Consider the following 21,363-nt stretch of genomic DNA (forward strand, 5'->3'; position numbering starts at 1 on the left):
TGACATTGATAAGATGGGATATTTATTGTTAACCCCAAGTAAGGCCGACGAGGAATCAAGGTAAGCAAAACAAAACACTTTCACAAAATAAAAGAAATTGACGTGAGAGTCAAAAAAGATCACATTCTAAAAATCATACACTGTTTCCTATTGTCCTACAGACAAGTCATTCCCGAGGACATCCAACGGCCTCACGCCCTACTCCCTCAGGTTTTCCTCATGCTCTCTCTGTCACAAGGAAATGCAACTGCTAGACTATGTAGGCCTGAAGCCTGCCCCTCAAATTGGAAAAAGCTTGATACAGCCAAAATGAATATTTCTATTAAATCAGACATTTACACATATATACGATTCACATTAACAATTTGAGGAATGGCTAGGTTAACATGTGATTTGAATATTGTGATCATTAACAGAACATATGAACTAGATAAATAAACATATATACAGGCAACATTTATGCCACCTTACCAAGTGTCCGCACAGAAATTGGTAAGGTGGCATTTCACTATTCTGCCCCCACAACATGGAACAATTTACAAAGGTTCTGGAAATTGAAGGAAGTGGTTGCAATTGGTCAGTTTAAACTCTTGCTCAAAGGTTTGGAAATGAAATCTATGGTCTGTAAATGTTTTAAATAGTTTTATGAAATTGTTATGAAATTGTCTGTAATGTATGGAATTGTTGTTGTGATCTGTGCCGCTGTCTTGGCAAAAAAAAAAAAAAAAAAAAAAAAAAAAAAAAAAAAAAAAAAAAAAAAAAAAAAAATGTAAGGTCTGTCTTTGAGGGTTAAAACAGGTAGCGTGTTGCTACTGTGACGGCAGCCATGCACTCCGTCACACACAGAGACAGGCTCATGTAGTAGGAGCAGAAAATAAATTTAAAGATGTGTGCCGTAATGTGGGCACTACAATTAATAAAATATCAAGAGCTCGGGTGATAATCTGAAATAATACATGCAGTAAAATATCACAAAATCAACCTATAGTTGCAGAAAACTAGTTAGGGAAGTGAATGTTCTTCCCCGTCTTGCTAGCTCGCCCCGATAACAGCTCTCTGCAACATCCTGCATGGTGCACAATGCTGCCTGAAATCTTGACATAGCATTGTCGGTGTTCAAAACATGCAATAGAATATGACACTGCCCCTCTCCTGGTGCTATAAATACAGTAGCAGCTGTGCGCACTGGTCATGCGAGGACACTGTTTCTTCCTCGCTGTTAATGGGAATACACAACGGTGGTGCTGTGCAGACAGCTGATGTGTGGTATGTCAACATACAACTCTGAGGTGAGGTAAAATAAATATGCACGTTAATGACTGAGTTATGAAGAAAGAACTACGCCTATGCTTGGCTCAAGGTCTGCACCTATTGATTCATCTGCCTAGTATTATTTTCATATCCGATAAAAGTTCTATGACGGGCTGTCCTGGTGGTTTCCAAAGCGCGGTCTGGGGTCCCCCAGGGGTCCTTGAGGGGGTTACAGGTTTCCAGTAAAGGAGAGAATGCTTTATTTTCACTATAATGCCAACAATAAGCAACACAATAACAGAATGTATGACTATTTTGGTCATAGGTTGCATACACTTTTTGTCTTTAAACATCTAAAAGAAAAAATCCTATCAGGCAGGGTACTCTGGAACAAAATCGTATCACATGGGGGTCCTCGGAAACCACTAGCCTAGCATATAAAGAAGCTGCCCTACTATACAGTACATCCCTGTTTCAGGTCTTGTTGGCTACCCCTTCTCCCTATCCCATAATCTTTTGTCAGCTCTCTGAAGGAAAAAAGTGCCCCCAAAATACTAAGTAAATGTCGGGTAAGAGTGAAAATTGTTTGTCACAATATCCCAGAGCCCGAGGGACCATGTGGTTTTATATAAGCAACAGCCAACAAATAATGAAACGTACAGTAATATTAAACATACGCTGTTTTTGCCAAACAAAGAATCAATTATCAGATTTGTTGTGCGATCAATTATCTGATAAATCGACTTTCCGTTTTCCGGCACCCGAACAATTCTCCCTTTGTCCAAGTACATTGTGTGCGTTCACAGAGCTTTATGCATCTGGCCTGAAGTCTCCATGTGGAAGTGGCCCAGGAATACAAAGCCCCACACTGCTATCAAGGCTTTCCTCCTGGCAGCAGCCTGCTGGAGGGTGGGCAGGAGTTTAGGGAGGCACGGCGAATAAACAGTGTAATCAAGTGGGAGGAACTCCACCGAGATTCAACGAGGAGAACAGACGGATGGACCGCACACGCATACGCAAATACACACACACACACACACACACACACACTCACACACACACACACAGACACACACACACACACACACACACAGAAATTCACTGAATTCTACTTTAATATCCAGCAGCTTCAGAGTCTTTCTGGAGGGACTACAGTGTGTGTTTTCCTATTTTTGCAGCCTCCAGAGGCAGTGCTTGTGTGTGTGCGTGCAAGCATGAGTGTTAAGCACTGGGCCACTTTCCCAGATGAGATTCTCTGCTTGCAGGATAATCCTGATGAAAATGTCTTTCCTCTCCCTCTCTTTCTCTCCATCCGTCCATCCGTCCATCCGTCCACAGACAAAGAGTTGGCCGGCTGCCCTCGCTCTTCCTTCCGAACCTTTTTCCCCGTGTCACCTCCTTCGCACTGACAGTGAGGGACTCCAAATTGACTTCGATATCTCTCAACAGCCGAAAAAGAACAGTGATGCGACGACTGTGTGTCATTATCGTTCATGCGCGATGAGCCGAATGGACGAGCCGCCTTTTTGTTCAAAATCAATCAAAAACACGCCCCAAGCCTTCTTCTTTGTCTTCTGTCTGTAGCTTTTACCTTGGCCTTCATTGATCTTTCCAGATTCTTTTTTCTCTTTTTCCTGCTCACCCGTTTTTCTCCAGCACATACTCGAGTGCATGGCATGAAAGTCTTAATGCTGGTGAAATGACAAGAATCTCTCACACAAACCCTCCCTTTGTACAGCGCTGGCATCATATGCTGCTGCTTTTTAGGGAAAATGTGTTATTTCTATTTTTAACACCTAGTTGGATTTGACAAGTTTAAAACAGTGCATCTTGATTTTTGTGCTCAGGGAAACATTGGTAAGCATCATGTGCTATTTTAGAGTCACTTTAGAACCCGCTGCAGGCTCGCATGAGGCAATACAACACAAGTGTGTTAGTGTGTGTCGCATGGAAACAACCTTCAAGACAAACTGTTGCAAATCAGAAAAAAAACACAAAGTGAAATAACCTTCTCAGTGGTTAGTATTATCTTCTGTAATGTCACACTGAACCCCCCGCTGCCTCCTTTTTTCTAATCCGGACTATGAATTTACTTAAAAGCATCAGCAAATCTGACTTCAACAGAATTTGCAAAGAATTTCAGTGTTTGCGCAGACCAATAGAGAGTTTTGTCAAGGTTGATAACACATCTAGTCAGCCTATGAAGATAAAAAAGACATTCAAGTGTCAATATGTATGTGTGAGCTAGACCTGGCATGTACTGCATTAGTGTTTTCACAAGTAAAGGTACTCATATTTCTAGTGTATTTCTTTACATTTCAGTGACTATGCACCATGGAATGCCATGCTGCTAGCTTTCTTAGCTACAAGCTGTTCCTTTTTGTACTGCAACAACACAGCTGCAGATAGCAGATCAACTCAATTATGATACTGGATACCGTGAGGCAATATCTGAACTGTTATCCCTGGAACGCTTGATCCAGTAATTCCTATGACGTCTGTATATTTAATCGTACATTCTGGGTAGTAGGGGTTACAATAAAGTCAAAGTGCAATACTGTCGAAACATTGGTATGTGTCAAGTGACCGTCTTAAATTCAGGCCATTTTCACCCGAGATGTATCGACGTCTTTTGACCTAAACATCTGCAGAACTGTGCTTAACGGACGCACAATACATCAACTTTCCTTTCTTGAACGTTTCATCCTGCATTACACAAAACTCAAACCATCTGGTTCCCTGCAAAGACTAAACACACAAAGAAATATCAACATATTCATCTTTGACCCAGGAATGGCTTGTGCTTCATTTCCATCTGGCACACGACACCCTACTACAAGTTGTGAGGCAGTGGTACATTCCGGCACTGTAGCCTCAATAAACACACATGCTGGGTCGAGCACACGTCAGGTCCCCTTTCTCTTCCTGCTAGGTGGGTCTCCTGAGGTCTCCATGGCAGGATATGACTGTAAGGTGACACTGACATGACCAAAGAGGGGGATGGAAGAAGAAAAAAAAGAAAGAGTGGATGAGAGGGAAAGCAGGGCCTGCAGAGAAAGAGACGTCCTCAAGGACAGACAGCTTCTATTTTGGCCTGGTGGTAAACTCGGCTTGGCTGTCTGACAAGAGTACAACACAGTGGCAGTGTGTGGGTGTGTGTGTGTGTGTGTTTGGAGGAGGGGGGGTTGAGGTCATGGAGGGAGAAACTGCCTTATTTAGAAAAGGGGAGCACCCTCCGAACAGCAATAGGGGAGGGAGGGAGGGGAGAGGAGAGGAGAGAAAGGCCGAGTAAAGGAAGAAAAAGCTTGTGATGCTGGTCTTTCGACAGGCACTCCTGTACTTGACAAACAGCAGCAGTATGCGGAGTGCTCTCTTCATCCTCCCCAACATAAAGCCCAGCCACACTCAGTTTGACCTGCCTGAACAGAAATCCATACTCCATCATCACAACTGCGGCCCATTCAAGACCCTGCCTGAGAGACACAGTGTTTGTGAGGTTATTAAGTGGGACTAACATCACTGTAAGTCTGTAGATTGCAATAGGGCCAATATCTCCCAGCATCCAACTGATGGCTGCTGTTGCAACATTTTCCTATATCACGGAAATAGTGCACTATATAGTGTGTTTGCCATTTTGTACGATAGTGGTGTTTGAATTCTAAGCAGTTAATTTCATTAACTACATGGACCACAATGCACAGCTAATTTCAGCCCACATACGATGTAGCCTACATTTTACACCCGTGTACCACAATGCAACGCGGCTGTGTTGTCCCGGAGGAGAAGAAGAAGAAGCAGAAGGACCTGTGAAAACTGAAAATGGACCAAGGTTTTGTTCATAAATGTCATTTAAGTATAAGCATTTTCCGTGTTTGACACATTAGTGACCACACTTTATAACCTTTTTTTTCTTTTTTTTAAACTGTTATACTTATCATACATGTTTTTTTTCCGGTTTGTTTACATGGCGCTGGGCGTGCCTGCTTCAATAATAATAATAATAATAATACATTTTATTCATAATGCCCTTTACATTTCAATTGAAATCTCAAAGTGCTACAGTAGCAAGGAGTTAAAAACAGTTTCAAGAATATAACAAAATCAACAAGCAATAATAAAACACCATAAGACTAAAATTAAAACAATCATGGTTGCAGCTGTCGGTGTGGTCCCGCTACACGTCCCACTATGGCCTGTTACATCCTTCTACGCTCTGCTGTGCCTTGTAATGCCGTGCAGTGCCCTGCTATGCCATGAACTACTACTCACTATTATAACTATTTTTAGTCACTGTTCCATTGGCATTGCCACTATTCATGTCAACCCCAACCGGCCATCACCGGTTAGAACTGTTGGGTCCTTGTAAATCACAGAGTGTGGTCTAGACCTACTCTGTCTGTAGAGTGTCTTGAGATAACTCTTGTTATGAACTGATGCTATAAATAAAATTGAATTGAATTCCCTCACATAAACATCCGGCGCGTCTTCTGTCGCAACGATCTTTAGAATTCAGTTTAGTGTCCAAAATCTCATTTGGTCATTCCCTATATAGTACAATATTAAATAAACACTCTATAGGGAACAGGGAGGGAATGAATGAGGGAACGGTTCGATCACAGCTGGAGAGTTTGCGTATGTGTGTTAGAGACTGCAGACGGGTTACTGAGTGGGACTAACATCATTGTAAGACTGTGCTTTATGTAGACTACAATAGGGCGGATATCTCACAGTATACGACCGACAGCTGCTGTTGCAACATTGTTTTTCTGAAGCATATTAACCAAAGTCCATCGTTTCTGTGTTGGTCAGCAGAAATGATGAGGTCTGTGGGCACCTGTAGGATTTTATGAGAGCCTTGTTAAACTGTTTTTGTGTGAAATGGCTTTGATCGTAATCTTTAAAGGCCGGCACTACAGGCAAGGTCACCGTTAAAACAGAAGATGGTAAAGGCTGCTATAAAAGCACAAGGAAATAAAGAGAAATAAGATGCACGCACTGTCAAACCGCTTTCAGTGACTACAGTGAAGAACCAAAAGACACAAATGGCAGACAAATTCAATGCGTAAATTACTTCTTAATTACCAAAACCTCATTAAATCTCCTTAGCTTAACATAAGAAGTTATAATATTATTATTATGCCTGTCCATGCACCTATGTGTTTTCCTTTTCTTTTTTGTCTGCCTTGTGTACATACCTTGTCTGTTTTCTTTTGTCTATACGTACGCAAAACTGTGAAGCATCTTTCAGTGTCTAGAGAACCGCTATAAAAAATAAATGTATTATTATTATTAGCAGTAGTAGTAGTATTATGACTGACACATGCAAGTTAAGACTGTATGAAATTACATTTAAATATTTAGCGTGAAGTTTTTATCTTGGCCTTATATGAAATAGTAGGTTGTCATGAGAGACACAGATGCGGCAAAATAGTAAATGCTCCCTGATTTAAGATTTAATTTTAAGGTTTGCCAAGTTATAAGTAGCTTACAAAATAAAAGAAATAATCTTCCCATATTGAATGGTCTTCACATGACGATGAAAAACTATAATCTCCACTGTTCGGATAAAAAAAAAATAAAAAAAATCTGACCTCAGGGTCTAATTACTGAAGGAAAATAGAAGAGGGCGAAAGCTCGGGCGAAAAAGGTAAAAACTGGCCTTCTCTAATGATTCTAAGAAACAAATCTAGCTTTTTATTTGCATTTAGACTTTGTTCATTTAGACGTTACTTTGTCTTAACACAGCATTCAAATAGACAACAACCTATAAACACCTATATATGCAAATAATAGAACAGATCCAACAATCTGGTAAGTTCAAAAAATGACATAACTGTACTGTAATGCAGCCGTTAAAACCTGGAAAAGACATCACTTATGCCCCATCGCAATATTACGATAGCCAAAATCTAAGAAGATATCTAGTCTCATATCACAATATCCATATACTATCCATATATTGACCAGCTCTACTACGCAGCTTTACTTAGCACAGCTGCAAACGCATCTCTTTCATCAGCTCAGCCTGCCGTCATTCCAAAGTGAGATTAGTGACTGAAGTTTCCTTGTAGCTAAAACTGGAACTCACTGAACACACTGACACTTGCATCTGTGTATTAAATTTCTTGCTTAAGGGCACATCTTCCATAGAAACGTGTTCTTTATTTGTACAGCCCAAACCCCAGCATCACAGTCTGCAGTAACTTGTGAGCTTTCAGAGTCAAAGTAGAACACTTTGATGTGCTGAGCTCTGGGATGATATTTTTATCTCTATAGCTTGTCGGGTGACAGCAGGTTAGTGGTGATGGAGAAATCTTTGAGCTGTTCTCTGACTGACTAATAAGGGCTCTGAACCTTCTAGAGCCAACGGCTCAGAACCTGAGTTGCGTTTTCTTTCTTTTTTAAACGCAACACAGGATCCGCATTTGATTCCAGTTCCAATTCTTCCTTTTGATTTCGGTTGTTAGCGATTTGCCATAACGATTCCTTGTGGGGTGGAGTTCAAACGGGTCACATATCTGTGTTAGTAGTAAAACAATACAAACCCCAAAAAATGCTTTTGAAGTTTAGAAACATTTTTGGTCCCCTCCTCCCTTGCCTCACAGTGGTTTGGTCTAGGGCTGCACAATTAATGGGTGTAAAGTCTCAGGTAAGTGTGTTGAGCTTAGCTAATATTTTTGGAGCAGATGACTGACCAGTGACTCACTAATTTACATTATGATCAGCTAATTTAACATGTGTCCAAAAGTATTGTATTTATTTTATATGGGGTCACTTTTTAAAAATAAGTCAAACACTGAAATGAAGGATAATGGTACAGAATCCATGCTACACTAATGCTAGTATTAAGGCTTTATTCTGTTATTGTCCTCCCCAACTGTTAGATGAGATTTATGCCAATGCTCAGATTGGACAAATAGTCTAGCTAGCCTTCTGGATTTACCTTTCAGAGATCTGAGTAAAGCTTAACCATAGTCCTCATAAATCCACCTGAGTTTAAAATGCCAACACAAAGGAAGCTCAAGGCAACGGATATCTGGCCTAAATGAGTGAAATCCAGCGGATTTTCCGGCGGCAAAGGAGAAATCCTGGAAGTGGAACGTCAAGGATATAGACTAGCAGAAGGGTGACTGTGATGCAGGATTGTCTACGAAGCATGTGTGTAAATGAGGTGTGTAGGCGGAGGGGAAGCGAGATGGCGAACTTCATTGGAGGCCTGACAAGTCCAGTGAAATTATGCTGCGTTCGTACTGATTTTCCGAGTTGGATACAAGCCTGACTTGGGAAGTCTGAGAACTTCACATTCACCCTCCGACCAAGCCAACCTCAAAATCCAACATGGCTGCTCCAAGCATCGACAGTACTGAAAACTACAGCTCATTAGCACTTATGTCTTATTCATGCTCCATTAAATGTTAAACACAGTACTGTCCAACCTTTATCTGTGGGGATGTTGTTGGGCTGTTTGTATGTACAAAAAAAGCTAATGTTGTTATCAACTGGTATTGCTAACAATGGCTAACCTAGGTAAAGCTAATCCCTCAAAAAGAGATGTCACAACAAGGAAAAGCGATATATGCCTGTGTGTCTGATTCTCTCTCCAGGAATAGTGTGAGCACAGCCAGGAGCCTAGCAGTGTGTGTGAGTGTGTGACTTGTGTGTGTGTGGGTCTACAGATGCCAGATCAGAGGAGCAACACAGCTTAATTCCCCCAGCAACAGCAGCAGGATGTGCTCGGCTGTATGTAACCTGTTTTTTGGGGTTAGCATGGCGCTGTTTGGACATCCTGGAGCCTGGGACGACCCCGCGTGAACCGCAGAGATTACACACACAAAACACACACACCACACACACACACACACACACACACACACCACACACACACACACACACACACACACAGTGATTATGGCACACACAGAGATTGGTTCCACTGCATGACCCAGGTCAACAGGGGTAAAAAAAAACAACAGGCGATGAGGTGCCAGAAGAAAAACTCTAAAGAGAAAACACTCCTGTTGCTGTGCATTTCTTTTATCACTCCTTTCACTCTCCGCTGAGCTATGTCTTGTAATTACTTCCGCGCTCACCGGGTTTTTTGTCTCTGTGTCACAGCGCTGAAAACATCCCTTTGTCCCACTGACTTCCAATGGAATAAAGAGTGTATTAATGCCAAAGACCTCCCCAGGCAGGAAGTAGCATTAGCTGCTAGGACAAACATGGTCTCCCCCGTCATTAAGCTTCACCCGACCTTTGCTTCAATTTCTCCACCCAGCACTTTTTAGTGTGGAGACACAGGTAATGTAGAATTACTGTACAGTAACACCAGTCCTTCACATTTACTTGATTATTCAGATGCTGCTCCGTTTAAATCAAACTCAACCGCTACGGCTTAAACAAGTGACTAGAACGGCAATCCGTTTGTCTTCATCTACAGCTGCTGCTCAACGCTTTCAATTTTCAACTTCAGGAGGCTCCACGAAACGAGCCATATGCTAACTTTGCATCCAGAGAGCAGACTAGTTTCGAAAGTTGAACTGCTAGGCCCGAAGGTTTTCTACTTCAACAGAAAGGACAGTGTGTGAGCGCTGGAGGTTTCGAGATCCTACATCACACATGTGCAAATCACAAAACCCTACGCGTACATACTACACATGCATTAAACTGAGATTGAAGGATCAAAACAGAGACATTTCCTTTTCTAGATCAGATGAATGTAAAAACAGCTTTTTAGTTTCAAACTCAGATTTTTGCATGTGGCTTATTTACAACTCCTCTGCCTCATTTCAAGGTATGTAAGGTTCAGTCACGGATACTTAACTTTTAAATTATTATTTTTTCTAAAGAAATTTACTTTGGCTATATGCAAAATTGTCGTTGCTGCCTTTCACTAGTGCAACGTATCACATGTCCGCATCCATCTGCTTAGAACAACAAGCCTGGTTTTGTGGCCATTTCCTGCAGACTCACATTACTTACTTCTTCCTGAATGCAATATGTTCGACTTGCAAAAATGCTAAGGCTGTTATTTGGATTTTAAACCGTGCTGTTTTCATCTAAATAAACCAAGGGAATCCATTTTCAGGTCCCTGAATTAACAGATTCAGACATTCTTGATCCGATTGCAGTTGTTTCGGTGTGCTACAATTACAAAAATTTGGACCGTTGGGTCGCAGCTAACATTTGATTTCCTGGAAATCAACTAAGACTAAGTCTTTCAGAGGGGAAAGCTTGCCAAACAGGAGGATGCTGTGGAAATGTTCCACTTCCGTGGCAATGTTAACCGACAGCCTGTCTGTCTGTGTGCCAGCCAAGCCATTTGTTTTTCGGCCTTGCAACTTGAGTCGCAGGCGTTGAAAAGAGGGAGCAACATAATGAAAGTGCTGTGCGAGAGGAAGCGAGGAAGAAAGAATGGAGGCGTTGTTGTACATTTGTGAAGAAAACAAACAATAAAAAGATGTAAAGCTGCACATGACAGTTTGTTGATGAGATCAGAGGTATGGCATTGCTTTTTTTCCACATGAAGTCTTGTTATCATTAGATGCATTGACAATAGTGTTGACGCACGAGGTTCTGTATGTGCTGCCTCGCTGTGCTTATAACTGTAACCACTAGACATCAAAATGTTCCCACATGTCTAAAATACAAAACACGATTTGAGCTGTGTGATCAAAGTTTTGAAATAGTTTCAATATTACAGACATTATGACCATGGAGGAGGATGAAAAGCTCAGAAACACGGCCCAGAAGCTACATTTGTTATTTGCTGTCACAAGGCAGCTTACTACGTTAGAGCGATTTCACACCGCCGCGTGGTAACTAGCTTCAGCGGTTGCCACCCGTGTGAACGTGCACAGATTTTGCTCCGTCCTGCAGAGTTCACCGTGCTGATCTTTTGGTGGTAACAGCCTAGATATTTGGCAGCAGCCGCATGTTAAAACTACTCTGAACAGTATACGGTTGGTAAGATTTCCCTCTTTCTGGTCTACATATACCTGCCTCTGCTGAATTTTTTTTCAAGGTGTGGGCAAAATGTATCCCCCCCCTCAAAGTGATCAATGCTACTTCACAAATAGACCATTACATACCTAAAATAAAAGTATTAAGTATATAACATGTACGCGCTGTAACATGTACAGTCTATAGTGCAATAGAACTATAAAATCTGGCAGTTGCTGGTTGTATTTAAGAGCTACAGAGCTCAGGGACGTCACCCCCCCCCCCCACTCTGCTTTTTTCACAAATTGCACTCTGGTTATAGGTATAGGTAGGCTATAGAGTGCATATTTAATAACAAAGAAAATGTACTTATATTGAGCTACATTAAGATTTTCCTTCATGGTCCCTGTTCATGGTGTCGTGGGAGTTTCTGTTCACTAGGAGTGGAAAAGTTTTGAAGTGAGTCTTTGTTGAAACAAAATAAATGTATTACACTCTGCAGAGAATAAGATAAAACAGTTACACAGAGTTTACAACAGTACCAATGTGAAGCGTCTGGCCAAGATAAGAAGCAAAACCACAGTCTCATATTCTATTTTCGCCAGCAACGGAGACCTTGTTTGGAAACGTGCCTAATCTTAGCACAACAATTAATCTTAACACAGAGACACGTTGGAGACACGTCTACGTGTTTCGTCTTCTGTCCCTCATACCTCGAAGTTTCTAGCGGTCGTTTATCTAAGCTGCCAAAAACAACCTTGTACCTTTGGTCACATCCAGATAGAAGATGTTTTTGACCCTGCACCTTTATCGACAAACATAGCCCTTCTTTTAGACTTTAAGGCACCAACCAACTGTTAAATTTAGAGACAGAACAGCTGTGATTCTCCTTCACTGAGGGCACGCTCAGAATGAATGAAAATTAAATCAATTCATACAACCGAACAGCATAGTAATGAATAATACAGAGGGATATATGAAAGCATGCTTAAATGTAATATTCCCATTACAAAGGTTCTTTACTTATATATACTGTTTGAATTATACTCGGCATCTCTTCTTGTTTTTGTCTCCTTTATCCACTATTTTCCATCTCAATATGCTTTTCCAATACATATCATTACATGCTGTTAAAGTAAATTTTAAATGAAATTGAGAGACTGTGAGAGAGAGCGAGAGAAATCACAGGAGAGTGTTCTTAATCAAATCTGACAAAAGAAGTGAGCTTCAGCTGTGGGGCTCAGGTGGATCTCTGGAGTCCACGCACTCTTTCAGACACATGACTGGATAACATCCCTCCATCCTTCCCTCCAGCCCACTCGTCTCTCTCGGTTCTCTCTACTTTCCCTCTTCATCCCTTTTATACAGCCATCGTCTTTACCTTTCACTCCCCTCCCCGTTCTGAACAGCTTCCCCTCATCTCTGACCCACACAACATATTTATATTCAGGTATGGCAATGTTCAGTCCCCAGCTGTGGCCTTTTAACCCCAAAGACCGTGGTGGAATCTAACTAAGTACATCTACTCAACTACTGTGCTTAAGTACAAATTTGAGGTACTTGTACTTTACTTGAGTCTTCTCATTACTAGTTACTTTACAAATTAAGATTTTTGCCCACAAAACACATGTATTTCATAAAATATATTTTATTATGTATGTAACTAGCTGACAACATAGTTGTTTTTCCAGTTTTTAAAATGTGAGGATTTTTCTGCATTGAGTATGTTTACTTTTACTGCTTTAAGTACATTTTCTTGATGATACTTAAATACTTTTGACAGTGTATTTTTACACAGTAAAACGCTAACATTGTGGTATTAATACTTTTACTTTTACTTCTGGATCTGAATACTATTTCCACCACTGTCCAAACTGCCCCCTTCTTTCTGCAAACCCACACATTTGCTACGCACACACACACACACACACACACACACACACACACACACACACACACACACACACACAAACACACCCACGCACGCACACACAGACACACACACACACACACACACACACACAAGCTCACTGCCCTGTCTCTCAGCATCAGCGTCACTGTGAATTGAAAAGGCCAGCATCCCCGTGAGAAGCCGTGTTTGTTGATGTTGTTGTTTTGAAACGTGGGGATCTGTTGGTCGGGGCATCGTCGACCATTTGAAGCCACTATGAGATAATCAAAGCAGTAGTGGTAATTACAGGCCGCAGCTTCTGATTCTGCTGCTTTAAACAGTGAGGTACTGTATAGACTTTCTGCTTCCCCTCCCCACGTCAAATTTTTATCCTTCTCTGCTTTTGTTACTACCTGGCAGGTACAGATCCGGGACCAGATTTCCATCCAAACTAGCAAAATCGTGCTGCCATTACATCAAAAAACTGTTTCCAGGTTCAAGGTACTCTCAATTCAAGTGCAGAGTGCCGTGTCTTCTATACAGCAAAGACATGAACTGATTACCCTCAGATTGGCAAGTAATTACATCTACCCCACATGCATCTTTAAAAACCTGGATTTATCCTGGTGGGAACACAGTGACCATGCTCATCAGCGTTACCCTGTTTCACACATTCACAGCTGGGAGCAGCCAGTTGCAGCTACAGTCTGCTACTGTTGCACCACTGAGCCACTCTAATGGAGTTATGGTTGATTAATTGCCTTGCTCAAGGACTAAATGTCAAGGGAAAGAGGTTCACAAGTTACCACTCCACAGCCAAATTTTTTTCCGGGGTTTCTCCACACTCAAAATCTCACCAGCTTCCCCATAACCTCTAGGCTATATACCCCTTCATTCATTCATGCTGCATTCATTTGCTAAATTTGCACTTAACTGCCTATTAGGGATCAACTTACCCTAGCCCTCATTTACTCAAAACCCATCTGTGACCCTGGATCAATACCTGACCCTTAATCAGCAACCAGGGAGTCGGGCCCGCTCTCGTGGGAGATTGGAAATGGATTCAGCAGACAATAGTTTGGGGTTTTGGTTTGACTAGATAGGAGATGAAAATGGTTTGTGTCAGCAAGGCTTGCGAAGAGAATACGGTCGCTCAGGGCAGGGTGATTCAGATGTGGTGAGGTGACATGTAGCAGGGCTTTCCCGTAGGCTGTAAGATGTAGCGGTGACGAGGCTAATCGCCACCATCAGTTCAGGTGTTTGGGGTGGGCGGGGGTATGGGGATGCGCGACAGTGTGAAAATGAAGAACTGGCCTGTGGCTAAATTACTGGACACTTAAAGAACCTTATAATACTATGGATTCAGTCAAGGAAGGGTGGCAAAATGGGAATCAAACCCCCAACGCTAATCTAGCATTAGTGCAACATCAATCCACTGAGACACTAAAGAACTCTCAATGATTTGAAGACAACATTGTTTTGAAGGTTATACGCTTGTTGTAAGTCATGTACCGTCCAGGTAATGGAGTCATTATGAGACGCTACTACGTACGAGAAAGACCCAAACTAAAAGTTCCGTGCTTATTTGGCATCTCTTTGTAGTTGTTTCTTTTCTACCTCTTTGTTGTCATTTGGTATCTGGTTGTAGTCATTTTGCGTTTCTTTATGGTCATTTTGTGTCTCTTTCAGTGACATTTCTCCCTGATCCACTGGGCCTGTGCCCAGTAGGCTCGTTTAGTAATCCTGCTATACTATTTCTGTTATTCAAATGAAATTGCACATTTCCATAATATAACACCACAGAATAGAATCATATGAGATGCCATGAGCAAAAGTAAGCACAAGTAGCAAAAGGCCATCTGTTTCCACTTGTCTACTTCCCAATATTGTGAGAGGCAACTTCATCAACCTCACACACACACACACACACACACAAATACACCCCCTCCTCTACATTGCAGTCTTAGACTGTACAATGGCAGGGCTCTTCACGTCACAAGCCTTCCTGCTCCCCTCCACCCCTTCCCTGTCTAACCTGCATATGCCGGAATTAAAACACACACACACACTCACACACAAACACGCACAAACAGCAGCAGAGCATCTCCTCTTACCCATCTGTGCCTGTGTCGGATGTCTTTTAGAGGTTCATGGTGGATGAGAGCCCTGCTGATCTGGTAGCTTTGCTGCAGAAGCCGCTATGCCATCGCACTGATGATGCTGGAGTCTCCGTGATAACCGGGGGCCGGGGTCTCTCTCTCTTTCTCTCTCTCTCTTTCTCTGTGTGTGTGTGTGCTTCAGCTGGGTTACTCGACAGTCATCTACCCCCCCATACCCCCCACCTCCGGTTTTATCCACCGAATTGGTTGCACCGATGTCCGTCCAGAGCAGGACCTACAGTGGATCCCGTCGGTCGTAGGTTATGGCACAGCCTCCTCACTTGCCTCGGGTATTTAAAAAGAAATCTACGATAGACCGAGCAGAGGTTTGTCCAGAAAACAAATATGAAAATCTACAACAACAAAATCCGGATGATTTAGTTGCGCGAAGGGACGAGCCAAACGGCGCAGAAAGAGGATGGAGATGGGGAGATGAGGAGGGACACGGGGGTCGGCGGTGGAGACGGTGATCGCCGCTCTCTGTCAGTCCTCCTCGCCGTTTTCTGTCGTGTTTACGATCCGCTGTCGCCTCCTCCCTCCGTCTTTTTTCTATCTCCCTCGCCGTGATGCGTCTCCCTCTCTTACGTCCTCCGCGCTGCGCTCTGCGCCCGGTGTGACGCCTTTTCCGCTCATAAGAAAACAAGAACCCCCCCCTCGTGCTGCTGTTCTATTCTCGTTTCCTTCATCATCAGCTTCCCTCTCTCCCTTTCGATCAGATATGCAAGACGGAGGTGGTGGTGGATATGCGAGTGTGTTTTTGGGGGCAAGTGAAGGCAGTGGAAGGAGGAGCCCCCGCGAGAAGAGAGCTCCTCCCCATTATGCTGCTTATCAGCGGAGGATGGGGAGGGGGACGAGGACGTGGGGGGGCGTTTATCATGTAGAAGGGAGACATAAGGAGGAAATGTGACAGGGAGAGGGGAGAGAGAAGAGGGGAGGAGGGGTTGTGGTGAACTTGTGCAGCGGCTTGTGCAGAGAAGACCGTTAGTAGGCCCAACCTGCTACTTCGCGTCCTGTCACTGCCTCCCAAACCCTAAACGTATCCAACCCCATGCAAGTTCCGCAAAACTGAAAAGCATGACTAAAAGTGGCCAAACCAGAGCCCTCGTGAGGTTGAAATGCACATTACATAGGACTCTAACAAATGCATGGATATCATTTGAAGAGATATATTTAGTGCTGTGTGGAGACATAGTTGGGTGAAATAATGTGAAGTTTGGCCTGAGTGTGGTCGCACCCATGGTGTGACCTAAAGAAATAATGAGACATTTTGGGAAATCTGCTTATTGTATTCACTTCTTTACTGTTATATGAGAACATAAATCTCCAGTGGTGGAAGCCGTATTGAGATCCTTTACTTAAGAAAAAGACTGTGTGGTCAAATATTTAATCTTACTTATTGATTTATTGATTTAAATCATAATCTTATATTGCATTTGTTTTACTTTACTTAAAGTTCTTGTACAGAATGTGGGCTTCTCTTATTACATAAATTAATAAAAAATATATTGCTATAAATTATTATTATTATTATTATTAGCTTTATCACTTTGACATTGGTATTGAAGCTCACAACACACAACTCACATCACAGCAGCATTTTCAAAACCGTTCATATGCTCCGCAGACTTAAATCTTTAGTACGTCATTTTTTTTATTTTTACTTTAATGAACGTCGGTTACATTTAAGCCGTTGCCAAATGAGTTGATACAAAGCTAATTAAGACTATCAGCTCCACACAACCCTCTCTGTATTTCTCAGTATGGAGCATAGACTCGGATGAAGATAATTATCTTATCTGAAGAGTCCATCATGTTTTATTAATCCTCCGTGTCCTCCTTGGCTACTAGCAACTGCCTGGAGGAGGGGTTGGAGCGCGTACGCGATTATGGAAGGCTTGTCATGTGGATGCAACAACAGTGGTGTTGTCATTACTTAGAATTTGTCAGGGGGGGGGGGCAGAAACTACACACTGTAGCTTTTATTACAACAACAAAGTTTAATGTGGATTGTTTTGGAGTAAAAGTCTCAAAATGTACTCAAGAAACGAGCTATTATGGCTAGACAGTACTCAAGGCCTGTACATAAGTACTCCCACTTGTAATCACAGGAGGTAGTATCATACTTTATGAACACATGGTCTGCTCAAGCACCAAAAAAAACACACCACATTTACTCAGCCATTGCATGAATATGTTCGGTTTTAGCTTACAGCCTTATCTGTGAGCTGGATCATTTTGAGATTCCTTAGAGACGCAGATGCAAAGGTCTGGGAAGTCTCACAGCCTTTGTCAGTTTGTGTTGACAAACTTGTGTTTGCTAATGGTTTCCAGTCTAATGGTTGTCATAATTTGTGCAATACACATTTTGGCTCATGTGAGGCTCTGTTATGCTGAAAAAGCACTAAACAAATAAACCTGACCTTTTTCATATTTACCGACTCTTATCGTCTGTCAGTGGAATAATACTAATGGGCGATGATTCGTAACGGGTTTGGCCTATTGGCTTTCCGTGGAATACAATACTGTTGTCCAATTGTCAAAAAAATTAAGTTTGACTAAATAGGCTCTGAAACAGTACACGACTCAGCTTTAGCGGCGCGTTTTGCTCTCATTTCTCGTGACTAACTGATTTAGGATTAGTATCAGGCTACAGTTGGGTCACTTCTTATCAGCCTCAGGCCTGGAGGGAGCTGTTCACTCATGTGAACCAGAACTCAGGTGCTCATTATTTGGCAGCAGTGATACAGTTCAGACGTCTATTCTATGACCTACTTACTTTCAAACGAGAATTTGTGTTCATGGAGTAAGCCTGTGAAGTTGGCAACGCTGCAGCTTGTTAGTTATACAGTAAGTAAAGTTGGATGTTAAAGATCCCATGGCATTGAAATGTCACTTCATGAGTTTTTTTTTACGTTAATATGAGTCCCCCAGCCTGTCTGTGGCTAGAAATGAGGAAAGGTGTAAACCAAGCCCTGGGTGTCCTGCTCTGTCTTTGAGAAACTGAAACCTCAGATAGGCCGATGTGGAATCTTGCCCCTTATGAGGTCACAAGGGGCAATAGCTACAATAGCTACAGAAACAGAAATTACACATGCTAAGGAAACTTCATTGTGCGACTGGCTCTAGTGGATGTAATTCTCCACCAAGGCTGAATTTTGGGAAAGAGACTTCAGATATGGTATTACGGGACCACTAAGGTCTATATAAAAGCATCCAACAAGCACCATGTCATGGGACCTTTAAGGCCTTTGGTAAATGTAAATATATATGGACTATATTTGCATATGTACAGTACATATAAATAATACTACTACTCAAAGCGCTTTTACAGAGTACAAGAACCATTCACACACATCCATACAATAACAGCCAAGGCTGCCATATAAAGTGCCACCTGCTATCAGACAAACATTCACACATGGTACAGCATTGGGAGCAATTTGGAGTTCAGTGTCTTGCCCAAGGACAAAGGCAAGGGATTGAACCACCGATCTTCCACTTGGTAGTCGACGGCTCAGCCACAGCCGCCCTGGTAGTGTAACATCCCTCATACATATCAGCTTGAGATCTTCAACCTCACAGCAGTCTGTTCTCCGTTTAAGCAGTCAGCCGCCGTCACAGACCCACTAACAGGCTGCTGATACCTTCTTTTTAATTTTTTTTTATCAAATATTGATTTTTTTTAGCAACCTTTAGCAAGATTTTACAATTTAAACATACAGAGTGAGTATTTTACAGATGCGTTGATGGCTTTACTTAAATGTTGCCACTTTTAGACCACAAGGAGTTTGGTATCATTATTGGTCTATATAATGCCTTACTTTGGGGAAAACAAACAGGTTGGACCCTTTTATTTAACAAAATATATCAAGACAACAACTGGCTGCAGTTACTTTACATTAATCCTGCTGCATAAGAGAGGCAGAGCCTATATCACCTACAATGTGCATTAATTCACTTATGTTCCTTTGTGTAAGTTCTTTCACTGCCGTGAACACGCTTTCTTGGGTAAACCGAAGACAACAAACCAAATCCAAGACACACAGGCTTTAACTACATCGACATTAATTGCATGACCGAAGTCAAGCTGATAAAGGTAAACTTTATCATCACAAATAGGGAAATTCTGATAGTCAAGGTGCAGATACTGTAGACAAAACAGTCATCATAAAAACAAATGTACATAGAAAAATCCTCCCAACATACTGTATACACACACACCCCCCTCCAAATACAGAATTTAAAATATTGAGCAAAATAGCCTTCTAAGATTATGCTGGAGATATGAGTGTTATAGAGAACTTTGATCTGAGTACAGGCAAACTGAACAGTTACCGTTGGTATTTCCCCTACCTGTAGCCAAATTCAAAGAGGGACAAGACAGAAATCTGGAGTTGGAGACAGACCATCTAGACTGAACTCAAGGCAAGGTTTGGCTGTCTCCAACTCCTGGAGGTGTGTGTGTGTGTGTGTGTGTTTGTGTGTTTGTGTGTTTGTGTGTTTGTGTGTGTGTGTGTGTGTGTGTGTGTGTGTGTGTGTGTGTGTGTTTTGAGGAAGGGCACATTATCTTCGCTTTAGTTCTCTGAGACAAAAGGCAAAGAAAGCCAAAATGTTGTGTATTTGTTTGAACAAAATGTTAGCTTTAAAAATGTATGCATGACCCAAAAAGTGTATCAAATCCGTTAAAGGTCCCGTGACATGGTGCTCTTTGGATGCTTTTATGTATAGCACTAATGGTTAGTTACTGTATGCTATGCCAATGCTTCACAAATCAGTATGTCACAGTATGTCACATCACTTCATCTCCAGGTTAGCATAATGCTTCACTAATGGTAGTCAATGGTTAACTAATCATTTGTTAATGATCAACCACTCAGTATGATGCATTATTATATATATTATATATTTTATATAATGTATATAAAAATATATAAAAATATATATATTTGAAAGCCTTTATTGTCATTGTACCAGTACAATGAAATTTGGAGAGCAACTCTCTAAAAGTGCACACATTAATAACACATACATAACAATAAACACAAAAAGAAGCACAAATAGGGAGAGCTGTGAGCCGCTGCATCTGTGCGCGCCGCCATCTTTAGTCTAACCTCTATATATTATATATTATACAGTAACTTATTTGTAGTGCTGAATCAGTAAATACTCATTAACTAACCAGTTGCTTCTCATTTGTTCCTCGCTCATTAGTACAGTAACTAAAGTCGGTTTACTAGTAGTCTCACTTTGCCAGAACCTCCTCCAAAGCATGCAGAAGGAGGGTCTGGCTACCCCACATATGTAGCATTCGGGGATGGGAAGAAAACGTGCTCTGGCATTTATTGAATCAGAATCATCATGGGCGGTGCTAAACTCACCACAGAGCTGCTGCTAAATAGTCATTAGCAGCAGCTCTGGTCAAGAGGAAACTTTGGACAGATAGTCCAGCCAGCTGTCTGGATTTACCCTGCAGAGATCTGAGGAGCAGTTAACCGTAGTCCCCATTAATCCACAAGAGTTTAAAATTACAACACAAAGAAAGCAGAAAGAAACAGAAAATACATGAATCCGGCAGAATTTCCAGCAACGTGGGAGCTATCTAGGAAGTGGAACGCACAGGATATATTCTAGTTTACCAGTAACTAATAAATAAGTCATTGAATCACAGTTAATTAGTAACTACTCATTAACCAAACAGTCATTCCTCACTAACTACTTACATTTTTGTGTGCCTCATTGACAACCCAAACGCTAACCCTTTGGGTTTTGTATGAATTTAAAAATCTTCATCTTCAGGAGGTGGATTTGTTTGCACTTTTGGACACAGCCGGGCTAGCTGATTCCCCATTTCCAGTGTGAGGCCACAAAAAGTTTCAAGACACTTTCTGATGAATCTTCAGATTTTTCAAATGGTAGACAGCAGACTTTGTGGTGGATTTAAAACTTAGATATTTGCTGATTTTACATTCATAACTTCCCGTGTCTGATTTCGCAAGATATAATTGTACGATATCTAAAAGCCCCGTCGGACTAACGTCACATACCCACGCTGCCCACATGGCTACCTGTCTCAAAGGGGAAGGGTTGGACAGTAATAATCATGTAAAAGGAGAACGGTGGAAG

At 41.8% G+C, this 21,363-nt stretch overlaps 1 protein-coding gene and 1 long non-coding RNA gene across 5 annotated transcripts in view; one reads left to right on the plus strand and one right to left on the minus strand.

Annotated features, from left to right (window-relative positions):
- Positions 1 to 21,363, minus strand: part of mgat3b (beta-1,4-mannosyl-glycoprotein 4-beta-N-acetylglucosaminyltransferase b) — a 75,848-nt gene that overhangs the window by 53,409 nt on the left and 1,076 nt on the right. Inside the window, exon 1 of one of the 4 annotated variants that reach the window (XM_032534387.1) lies at positions 15,196 to 16,011. The exons of 2 other annotated variants lie outside the window; for them this stretch is intronic. The gene's annotated coding sequence lies outside the window, so the exon portion shown is untranslated. Of the gene's footprint in view, positions 1 to 15,195; positions 16,012 to 21,363 lie in introns of those variants that run through there. One more of the 4 variants, XM_032534405.1, reaches the window with a different exon arrangement.
- The window catches only part of LOC116701078 (uncharacterized), a 14,431-nt gene continuing 3,628 nt past the window's right edge, over positions 10,561 to 21,363 (plus strand). Inside the window, exons 1-2 of the long non-coding RNA XR_004334809.1 lie at positions 10,561 to 10,572; positions 17,875 to 17,879. This is a non-coding gene — a long non-coding RNA (uncharacterized LOC116701078). The remainder of the gene's footprint in view (positions 10,573 to 17,874; positions 17,880 to 21,363) is intronic.

The sequence above is a fragment of the Etheostoma spectabile genome, chromosome 2, assembly GCF_008692095.1.
Source record: "Etheostoma spectabile isolate EspeVRDwgs_2016 chromosome 2, UIUC_Espe_1.0, whole genome shotgun sequence".
NCBI classification, from domain to species: domain Eukaryota; kingdom Metazoa; phylum Chordata; class Actinopteri; order Perciformes; family Percidae; genus Etheostoma; species Etheostoma spectabile.